Source organism: Primulina huaijiensis, chromosome 8, assembly GCF_012295235.1.
Source record: "Primulina huaijiensis isolate GDHJ02 chromosome 8, ASM1229523v2, whole genome shotgun sequence".
Taxonomy (NCBI): Eukaryota; Viridiplantae; Streptophyta; class Magnoliopsida; order Lamiales; family Gesneriaceae; genus Primulina; species Primulina huaijiensis.
The window spans coordinates 10,652,092-10,664,041 of record NC_133313.1 but is presented as its reverse complement, the minus strand read 5'-3'; positions in this window follow the sequence as shown (position 1 = coordinate 10,664,041).

Below are 11,950 nucleotides of genomic sequence, written 5' to 3'. Positions count from 1 at the left end.
AACTGCCTTTTAATGGACATTGTTCAACAACAGTGCCGCTGTCTCAAGCGCATATCCCCAAAAAGATGGCGGCAACTCCGTGAACCCCATCATAGACCAAACCATGTCCATCAAAGTTCGGTTACGACGCTCTGAAACACCATTCAACTGCGGTGTAGCGGGCGGAGTCCACTGCGAGAGAATCCCATTCTCCCTAAGATACTCTTGGAACTCGGCACTCAAGTACTCACCACCTCGATCCGATCGAAGTGTCTTGATGCTTCGTCCCAATTGTTTCTCTACTTCACTTCTGAATTCTTTGAACCTTTCAAAGGATTCAGAAGTGAAGTAGAGAAACAATTGGGACGAAGCATCAAGACACCTCGATCCGAAGTGTCTTGATGCTTCGTCCCAATTGTTTTTCTACTTCACTTCTGAATTCTTTGAACCTTTCAAAGGCTTCAGACTTGTATTTCATCAAATACACATACCCATACCTCGAAAAGTCATCGGTAAAGGTGATGAAGTAAGCATGTCCATGCTTAGTGGTGATGCTAAGAGGACCGCACACATTGGTATGGATCAAATCCAATAGTCCTTTGGCTCGCTCCACATGGCCCTTAAAGGGAATTTTGGACATCTTTCCTTTTAGACAGGATTCACAAGTCGTGAGAGCATTAATATCAGACATATCAAACATGCCTACTCCCACTAGCTTGTTCATCCTTCTTAGGGAAATATGGCCTAATCGACCATGCCACAATTGTGCCGAATTTAGAGTATCTTGTTTTTCGCTTGTTTGTTGTTGTTATAGCTTAAACATTGTTTAGTGGAATATCTTTCAATTTTAAGTTGTAGAGATCGTTTTCAAGTTCTCTAGTACCAATTAAACATTGATTCTTGTAAATGTTGCAAACACCTTTGCTAAATAAACAAGAAAATCCATCTTTATCAAGCATAGAAATGGAAACAATGTTTTTCACCATATCTAGTACAAACAAAACATCTCTTAAAATTAACTTAAAGTCATTGTTCAAAAGTAAACAAACATCTCCTACGGCCTTGGCAGCAACTCTTGCTCCATTGCTTATCCTCAAGAAGGTCTCACCTTCCCTTAGTCTCCTTCTTCTTCCCATCACCTGCAACTCATTACAGAGATGTGAGCCACAGCCGGTATCTAATACCCAAGAAGTAGAGTTAATTGAAATGTTTACTTTGATATAGAACATACCATTTCCAGAACCTTTATGGGCAAGATATTCCCTGCAGTTACGTCTCCAACGTCCAGGCTTTTTGTCGTGATGATAGATGTCAACAGTCTTGTCAGCTTTAACTGGTGTAGCTGCCCCAACGGGATTCGGAGCTTGCTTCTTCAAGGGCACGTTCTTCTTGGGATGTTGGAAAGAACGCTTCTTTCCCTTCCCATGTGGACCAATCTCCGTACCAGATTAAGAACCCACATAAAGAACCAAAATCTCATCATTCATAGAAGCCTGCATATAACACTTTGGCTTTCAAGTCATGGTCATACCATTCCTTGGAAGTCTGCAATTCCTTAGGAGTGCAGTCAGTCGGAGCCTCAACAGGGGGCGACTCAGTAAGTGTATACGCTATCCTTTCCGAATTCAAGACGATTTTCAGGTTTCTTAGCCAAGTGATGTAATTAGGTCCAGTTAATATGTGTTTTTTGAATATTGCATATAGCGGATTGCGAATCGAAGACATTGTCAAATTTGTACTGAAGAGTAAAACAGATAAATTTTATTGACTATTCTAAAATCTTTAGTAAAATATGAAGTATGGACTTTTACTTCATAAATTTTCTCTCCCACTGTTTTGACATTTTTCACTACCCTCTAGTGAAAACGGGAATCTCCTTTCCTCAGTAGGTACACAAGGTCCAATTAGTGAATTATGATCCCGAATAATATCAGCCAATCACAATTCCTAAAAGGTAGTTTCCAATTTCCTCTCCATGCAACCCTCTATGTAAACTTTTGTCTCACGTTTGATTAGGACCCAATAATATGGCGTCGTTTATCTTTACGTGTCAAGCCTTACCCATCGATGTTGAACCTTAATGGACGGTCACCATGAGTTCCCTCAATAATATGAGCCGAAATCATGGGAGTTCCACGTAGTTCACATCACCATGTCAATGGATGTCACGGCTTTCCGGCAACCAGGGCCCCCCCAATAATATGAGCCGAGCCCCGAATACGGGTAGCGTTAATCATGCACCCATTGTTGATGGAAGACATGAAAATTATAAACAACTTTATAATTCCCCTTTTCGGACTTGATATTAATTTTGAATCTTATTCAAAATGAGGGTTTTTAATTTTGAAAGGTCTCATCATTAATTTTATTTTAAAAGCTCGCCATGTTTGATCGTATGTTTGCCGGATTCATGAAACTTTGTTATTATCATAATAATAACGCACATACTCATTATTTATAACATATCATGCATATATTATAAACATTAAACAAACAAGGATGATCAATCGCCCCAATACTAATGGACCGTGTGAGCTAAACACGGGCCTAGGTCCAATCCTAGGGAAATGCATGGGATGCAAATGCAACTATTACATATGCTTCCAATATTTACATGTCTTCGATCTTCTTAATCATCAAGGCCACCATCTTCCAATCTTGATATTCCACTATACTAATATTTACAAATAAATATCCATGGCAAATAGGGATACATCTCATGGGAGGTGGGAACGGGCCATAAACCAAGCCCACTTTATAAATTGATAATTATTACAATCATTCAATACAAAATATCCTAGCATACACCTAGCAAATTGGACTTGGGCTTTTGATCATCCTTCATGCATAATATCACATATCATACACGATCAATTAAATATCACAATAATTAATTGATCCAATATTAAATATCTTGATCCAATCACTAACCGCCACGATTATAAACTAAATTAACAAAGTATACAAACTCCTTTGTCTACTTTCTAATTAATTTATTTATAACCGAATTTCTTGTAAATCACCATTTACTATAAATAATTAATGTCCAACTTAAATTATTTATTTCATGAGAAAATATTTGCAACTTTTGTAAATTTAAACTTAAGGGCCCAAAAAATCATTCTTCAACAAAAACATTTTGACCCAACAACATCAAGGCCCATGACACTTTGATAATCCAAAACACTTTTAGAAGCCCTAGTCGTCATCGCCGTCGCCGGATTCCGGCCAACAAAAATTTTTTTTTTATTTTAAGGGGGCTGTTCAGGCAGCCCGAGCTGCCCAAAATGGGCAGCATGTTTTTCCCCAAAAACGGCCTCGATTTTTGTTGCAAAATTCATCTCATGCGGTTAGAAATTGACCTCAATATAATATCATGTATAAGCTACACAAAATAGTATCCATAGCTCTGATACCACTTGAAAGGGGAGGTTACGGGTCTTCAAATGCGCAACGGAATTTTTAAAAATTGTTTTTCAACTAGAAATTCGAACACCCTCTACTAAGATGTGTAGCAAATACAAAAATACAAAATATGTCATACAAAGTGTGCTTAGAAAATATACCTATCAATCTCTTAAGATTGATGTTGGCTCCAACCAAGTTGTAAACAACTTGGCTCTTGATAGGTAGACAAATATTCAAGCTTCCCTTTGAGCACACCTTGCTCAAATATTAAGCCCACCACCAACTAGCTAGAACTCCTCTTATTTTGTATTAGAAAAGTAAGAGGATTTTTCAAGGAGAAGTATTTTCTTTCCTCTACTATTGAAGAAGAAAATTGAGAGAAAATGAAGGAGAGAATGGAAGCAAACTTTCGGCCATTGTGATGTTGGGAGAGAGGGGGGGAGCTTTCTTGGTTTTGGAAAAAGTTAAATGAGCATTTACAAAAGCATGCATGCCTTTTGCTCAAAAGTTGGCTTCCAACCTTTCACCTCCCAAGCATGCAAATCCTATTAGGGCTTGTGACAATTACAAAGCCCATGGACTTTAATTTAATTGTCTCAAACATATTTGAGCCCAACAGCTAGTCAAAGTCCGGTGGCTAAACCAATCCGTGGAAGAGGCCACTTGGGAGTCGGAAGCAGATATGAGACTTCGCTACCCGGAGTTGTTCGGTAAGATTTAATTTCGAGTACGAAATTTTTATAAGTGGAGGAGGAACTGTAGTGCCCAAATTTTGTACACGTATAACCCATGCATTTATTTAAATTGTTAATGCTCTTGTTTAAATTGTTAATGCATTTATTTTAATGAGTTTTAGCCACGCATGATTTATTTAAATGCATTATTTTAAATTATTCATGTTTATTGTGATGCACGTTAAAATATCTTTCGAGTTTCATGTTTCAGGCGATCATTCGAAGCGGGATCGAGGAAAAGACCGGTGACGATTTTGGTAATTTAAAATGTGGTATTTTATTTTAAGTTAGGATTGGGGCAGAGTTAAATGTTTTATGTAGTTTTAGAATTTTGAAAGCCTAAATTATTTATTTAGTAAATTTATGAGTTTAAAACTTTTAAGAAATTATCATTTGTGCAAGTTATTTAAAATTGAGGGATTTTATTAATTAGGGGAGAATTAGCATTTTAAATTAGCTTGTTAATTATTGAATTAAGCAATAATTTCCCCTAAATTAATTACTAACACACACACACACACACATTCTACACACTAGAAAGCGTGAAACACACACAACACACACTACACAACTCATTCTCAGATTTTAATTGAAAGAAAACTAGGGTTCTTGGCAAGAAAAGCAGCCGCCCCTTCCATTCGATTTTCCAGCAAGTTCTCGTCGGTTTTATAGCAAAATTTTAGTGCCACAATCGTCCCGGATCGAGCCTCGCACCGTCTCCGCTTCGGTATCGCCGTTTCGGTAAAGTTTATCATAAAAAAGGAACGTATAATCTTTCTTTTGTTGCATCGATCATGTCATATTATGTGTTGCGTTGTTTTATGCATAAAAATATATGTGTTACGTTCGTCTTTTGAGCGGAAAATGATTTGGATTAGTTTTGAAATAGATTTTAGATCTGAAAAACTCATTTTTACTGTCTTTTTAAATACTGCGACTTTTCGATCGTGAATCTGAGAAAACTTTCAACATAAAAATCGTATAACTTTTTGATACCTTCAATTTGATATAAAATTCAAAATATTTGGATAAATATTAAGTGAGTTATGGCATTTTTTGTGAGACTGCTCAAACTACGTTTTTTCTGAAAATTATGATATTGATGTGTTCTTGAAGTTTTATTGTTGCAGGCTTCGTTGGGGATCGACGGGTGATCGCTGCTGCGTTTAGGTATGTCGAGTAGGATGTCGGGTTGATTTTTGGGGCTTCGTTTTGTGTCGATAATCCTTGGTTGCATTAGAAATCGTAGGAAGTATTTGGTATCAAAATTTGGGTTTATGGTGTTTGTTGCATTGCACGAAGTACGTCGTTTCTTTGGGAACTTTTGGGACATTTTTACGAAGTCTGAGTCAATGCATTAGCGTCCTAGGATGGGTCTCGAGGTGTTGCTCATGCTTCGTATGATCGGTTTGGGTGGTTCAAGTCACCAAAGTCGTGGAGTGCAGATTACTCGGCGCCCGAGCGAGAAGAAATTACCGCCCGAGCGCCACCTTCATTGTCGGGGCCAAATTCTTCGAAGGCTCGGCGCCCGAGCGGTAATTTCTTATCGCCCGAGCGCCACCCCTTCTGTCCAAATGTTTTGTTCTTGCTTCTTTTAAAGTTTTAAATAGTAAGTGTACGTCTTCTATTCTTGGAGAATGTTCACACATCTTTTAGGGATCGTTCGGGGTTCAACTTTGTGGTTTAGTACATTGATTTAAATGAGGTCAATTCCCGAGTGTGTTAGAACGTCCTAGTTATCTATTGAGTTTGATGGTGAGCATGTGTACCTACGTCTAAATTATGCAAGTTAAGTATGTGAATTCATGTTAGTATGTGCAGCAACGGCCCCGATCGAAGTATGTATGACGTGCAAGAAAATATTTTTAGTTTTTTGAGATATGCTAAATGTCTTGTGACCAAATTATGTTTAGGATTGGAAAGCGTTAAATTATGAACGGGGACCAATCCGCCCGTTAAATTATGAACGGGTTAGATCGAGGTTGGAAAGCTTTAAATTATGAACGGGGACCAACCAGCCCGTTAAATTATGAACGGGGATCTCATGTATGTGGCAGTGGATACGTCCCTGTCAGCCCAGTACTGTGGTTTAGTCTGATCAGGCAAATTATGTTATGGATCACTTGCTTTGAAACATTCTCTACGCAAAATGATGAAGCTATGTATGTTCAAGTATGTTCAAGTATGCAGCATGTTTATGCAAAGTTTAAGTTATGGCACTTCTAAGTATGTATGTACGTATGTTCAAGTTTTAATACGCACGTTCAAGTTTTCAGTATGTACGCTCTATTTTGAAGTTGCGTGTGGTTTTATTACGTAGTATTCGCTACTTCCAGTTTATACGTGTTGAGTCTTTAGACTCACTAGACTTGATCGATGCAGGTGAGGATGTTCATGAGGAGACAGGAGGTGGGGACCAAGGAGAAGGCTTGGACTGAGCGGAAGGCTAGACCCGAGGATCGCCCACGTTATTTTAAGATTTTAAGCATGAAAATATTAATACTCTGATTTTATGTTTTGTTGCGAGATGTTTTGAGCAAGCTTTTCGTTTAGCAAAATTTTATTAGTGACCGATCATTTCAAAGATATATTTTTTTATGCACGATGAGTTGACGACCGTATGGATGTTTACATTTAAGAAAATTTTTTATTTTTCCGCAAATATTAAGTAGTAAATGTACGGTACGTCACAGCTCCATTCTTAATTATCAACTCCTTGATAATGAGAACGTCAGAACTCAAGTCTGATAGTACCCAACCAATCTTGTTAAACGCCTAGCAGTATCGCTTACATGATTCCCTAGTTATCAAATGATAGTGCCTGCAAGAACCATTCTATTATTGTTAGCGTACAGTACGGTCCCTTCAACTCATATATCCCGACCGATTCGACAACCATTGGTATATCGAGAGTTGTCAATGAATCGATACTATGTGTCATGTCGTAGTTGCATCGATGGTGTAATCTATGAAACCCCTTTCATAATTACCACCATACTCAGATCAGAGATTTCATACTACATACACATTAGATCACATAGGATATCCATACCCGAAGGTTAGAGGTGAATCCCCGATTACAATGCATCGACTCTTATATGTTTCGACAGAACACCCAACCTTGCCATATGATGACCCCATGAGAGTCGGTAAGCAAGTCAAAGTGCAACGCTAGCATATAGAGTCTCAATGTTGTCCCTGGTCATAAGGACTAATGGTGTACAACCATAAACTAGTACGTTTCCACTCGATAAGTGAGAACCACTTGGAAAGTCCTATATGGAGGGTTGTTCAGTGCACTCTACAAGGAGCACCTATCTGCATGCTCGGACATCACAATGTCCCCTACCAATGAAACATGGTACTCACATCGCAGATACTAGTCTCGAACTCGAGCGGCCCAAATCCTTCTTAGCGGTGGCTGAATCGACTAAGAACTATTTAGAATATACAGTATTCCAAATATGAGTTTCATGATACTCATCATATGAGCATCTCATATTCTTTCTACTATTTTTATATTTAAGGACTTTATCTATGCAACTATCATGGGTATACAGATAAAGAAGTGCCAAAACAACAATTTCAAATATTATTAATATAAAGACTATTTATACATAGAGTTTCATTGTGAACACTCGGCCAACACTTGGCTCGACGTGCACCTACTCTAACAATCTCCCACTTGCACTAGAGCCAACTACCCATATGCTTCAAACCCATCGATTCGCGATACTTCTCGAATAATGGTCCAGGTAAAGGCTTAGTTAGCGGATAAGCAACATTATCTGCGGAGCCGACTTTGTCAATCGACACTTCTCCTCTTTCCACAATCTCTCGGAGTATGTGGTACTTTCTCAATACATGTTTGGACTTCTGATGAGACCTGGGCTCCTTTGCTTGAGCAATGGTTCCCGTGTTATCACAAAACACCGGGACAGGAGCAACTCCATTAGGAATGACGCCCAACTCTTGGACGAAACAGCCTCCTTTGCTGCAGCTGATGCAGCAATATATTCTGCCTCAGTTGTGGAATCCGATGTACTATCTTGCTTGGAACTCTTCCAAGAGACAGCAGCACCATTGAGCATGAATATGAACCCGGAGGTTGACTTCGAGTCATCGATATCGCTTTGGAAGCTAGAGTCGGTATAGCCTTCCAATTTCAGTTCTCCACCCCCATAGACCAAGAACAACTTATTGGTCCTTCTCAAATACTTGAGGATGTCTTTCACAGCTTTCCAATGTGGAAGACCAGGGTTCGTGTGAGGCCCGGGGCCGAAGAGTGGGGTTTGATCGCCGGTGCCATCAGTTACACGGACAATGAGCGGCTCCTGGCAGGCTTCTAGGTGGAGGGAACACGAATGAACCGATCCCACACGAGAATTAGAGGGATTCCGAGACTGTGCAATGTAATGGACTGTACAGGGGAAGAGGGCTTAAAAGATTTGATTTGTACTACTCATATCACGAAGGTGCATCTTCTTTTCGGTAGCTCATCACATAAGAACTCCAAAGTTAAGCGTGCTTGACTTGGTGCAATTCTGGGATGGGTGACCTCCTGGGAAGTTTCCCAGGGTGCGTGTGAGTGAGGACATGAGCACGTTGGAAAGACTCGTCTTGGTACAGTGAGGACAGTTTTCGAATCTGGGGCGTTACAGTTGGTATCAGAGCGGTGTTCTTGTATAGGGTTATGCCTTCTGCCAGTTGCGAGAAGCTCACGAAGTCACACTTCAAGTCTGTAAGTTTTAAGTTTTCCTTGTAGTAAGCATGAAATCATGATTTCACCATGTACATGTTTTAAGTTCAAATTTCTTGCATCCAGCGATATTTATATAAGGTTATTGTATGCTGGGTTACGTTTTGGGTAAATTTTTAGAACGGTATGCCTCCTAGACGTTTGGTTGATCGTGAAGCAAGGGATGAGGACAGAGAGGCTTGTGATGGGGAGAGGGCCACTCCTCCTCCTCCACCGCCAAATATGCAGGCACAAATGCTTGCATGTATGACTCAGTTCTTCGCACAGTTTGCGGGAAACAATGCTGCAGTAGATACAGGGGCGAGGCACAGGCCGGAGGCAGTATATGAGAGGTTCAGGAGTATGGACCCAAAGGAGTTCTCGGGGACTACTGACCCGATGATAGCTGAAGGATGGATTAAGTCCATCGAGATGATTTTCGATTTCATGGAGCTGCCGGATATAGACAGAGTTAGATGCGCCACCTTTCTGTTGTCAGGAGATGCTACATTGTGGTGGAAAAGTGCATCAGTGTCAGTGAACTTGCAAACGCTGACTTGGAATGGTTTCAAGGAAGTATTCTACTCCAAGTACTTCACTGAGGAAGTATGTTCCCGACTGACCAGGGAGTTTATGACTTTGCGACAGGGAGATAGTAGTGTCGCAGAGTTTGTCAGAAAATTTGAGAGGGGGTGTCATTTTGTACCCCTGATTGCGAATGATGTCCGGGAGAAGCTGAGGCATTTTATTGATGGGTTGCGACCGATCGTGCGCCGTGATGTGAGGGTTGCTGGTCTTACTACATATGGAGTTGCTGTATCTAGAGCCTTGGCGGCAGAGTAGGACCAAAGGGATATCGAGAGTGATAGGCAGGGCAAGAGGCCCTATCAGGCACCTCAGCAACAACAACAGCAGCGACCCCAGTTTAAAAGGCCCTTCCAGGGTCAGCAGGGAAAGAGGTCATTTCAGGGACCGCCGAAAGGCAAGGGTCCTATTCCTCAACAGAAGGCTCCTCAGAGACCCGATGAGTACCCAGTGTGCCCGAAGTGCAACCGCCAGCATCCGGGACAGTGTTTATTTGGATCGGGCAAATGCTTCAAGTGTGGAGCCAGTGATCATATGTTGAGGGACTACCCGCAATGGAGGCAGCCGAACCATGGGAAAGTGTTCGCCATGCAGGCAGAGGAGGCGAACCCAGACACGACCCTGTTGACTGGTAATTTATTTAACTCAGCACCGTATAATTTTTGCTATGCATGTTTCAAATTTTATTTGGGATTATTAGCGTGCTAGTTAGTAAGCTTGGTGACTTGTATAGAGATTTTCTATATGCTTGAGGTTAAGATTAGTATTTTGGGATTTATGTTTTGTGAGTTGTGTTAACAACTCTCAGGAAATATCTTCATAAAGAGTGTAGCCACGAAGGCCTTGATAGATTCCGGGGCCACTCACTCTTTTATTTCGGAGACATTCGCTAATCATTTGGATGTCAAGTCCATTGGGTTAGACGTAAACTATTCAGTGACAATCCCATCAGGGGAAGAGTTATCAGCTACTAGTGTGGTCAGAGACATCGATCTTGAACTACAGGGCCACCTAGTGTATGCCGATTTGATTGTGTTGCCAATGCCAGAATTCGATATCATTTTGGGAATGGACTGGCTGACGAACAACAGAGTTCTTATTGATTTCCAGAAAAGGTCAGTGTTGGTAAGACCTTTGGGCTAACGAATAATCTCTTGTATGCAAGCTCGGAGACTTATTCTTAATGGGTGTCAGACTTTCTTGGCCAGCGTTATTTTCTCACCTGACGTAACCACTCCGTCATTATCTGATGTACCCGTAGTCAGAGATTTTCCTAATGTCTTTCCAGATGACATCACAGGCCTTCCACCAGAAAGAGAAGTGGAGTTCGCCATCGACCTTATGCCAGGCACCGTGCCAATCTCGAAGGCACCGTATCGTTTAGCTCCAGCTGAGATGTTAGAGCTCAAGCAGCAGATTCAAGAGCTCTTAGACAAAGAATTCATCCGCCCTAGTTTCTCACCTTGGGGCGCACCAGTGCTCTTTGTAAAGAAGAAAGATTGGAGTATGAGGCTGTGTATCGATTACCGAGAACTGAACAAGGTAACGATCAAGAATAAATACACACTACCAAGGATCGAGGACTTATTCGATCAGTTTCAGGGAGCTACAGTGTTCTCTAAGATAGATCTTCGATCAGGTTATCATCAGCTGAAAGTAAAGGATGCAGATGTTCATAAGACGGCCTTCAGAACCAGATATGGGCATTACGAGTTCTTAGTGATGCCGTTTGGACTGACGAATGCTCCAGCAATTTTTATGGATCTCATGAACCGAGTATTTCAGCCCTACCTATATCAGTTTGTCATAGTGTTTATTGATGACATTCTTATTTACTCGAAGAGCCATGAGGAACACAGTCAGCATTTGCGTACAGTTTTGCAGATCTTGCAGAGTCGCAAGTTGTATGCAAAATTCAGTAAGTGTGAATTTTGGTTGGGGAAAATAGCATTTTTAGGTCATGTAATATCTAGCAGTGGTATTGAGGTGGATCCAGCTAAGGTGGTAGCAATTAAAGAATGGATTGAGCCGAAGAATGCGTCAGAGATTCGCAGTTTCCTAGGCTTAGCAGGTTACTACAGGAAATTTATTCAAGGGTTTTCTTCGATTTCAGTGCCACTCACTTCCTTGACTAAGAAGAATGCTAAATTTGTGTGGAGTGATGATTGCCAGAAGAGCTTTGATACTTTGAAACAAGCTCTTATCACAGCGCCAGTGTTAGCCATGCCAGCAGGGCAAGATAATTTTGTGTTGTACACCGATGCTTCTAAGCTCGGTTTGGGCGCAGTATTGATGCAGAATGGTCGGGTTATAGCTTATGCCTCCAGACAGTTAAGAGTTCATGAAAAGAATTATCCGACTCATGATCTCGAGTTAGCTGCCGTGGTATTTGCGTTGAAGATTTGGAGACATTATTTGTACGGCGAGAAATGCCAGATATTCTCTGATCACAAGAGTCCCAAGTATTTCTTCACGCAGAAAGAGCTTAACATGAGACAAAAAACGG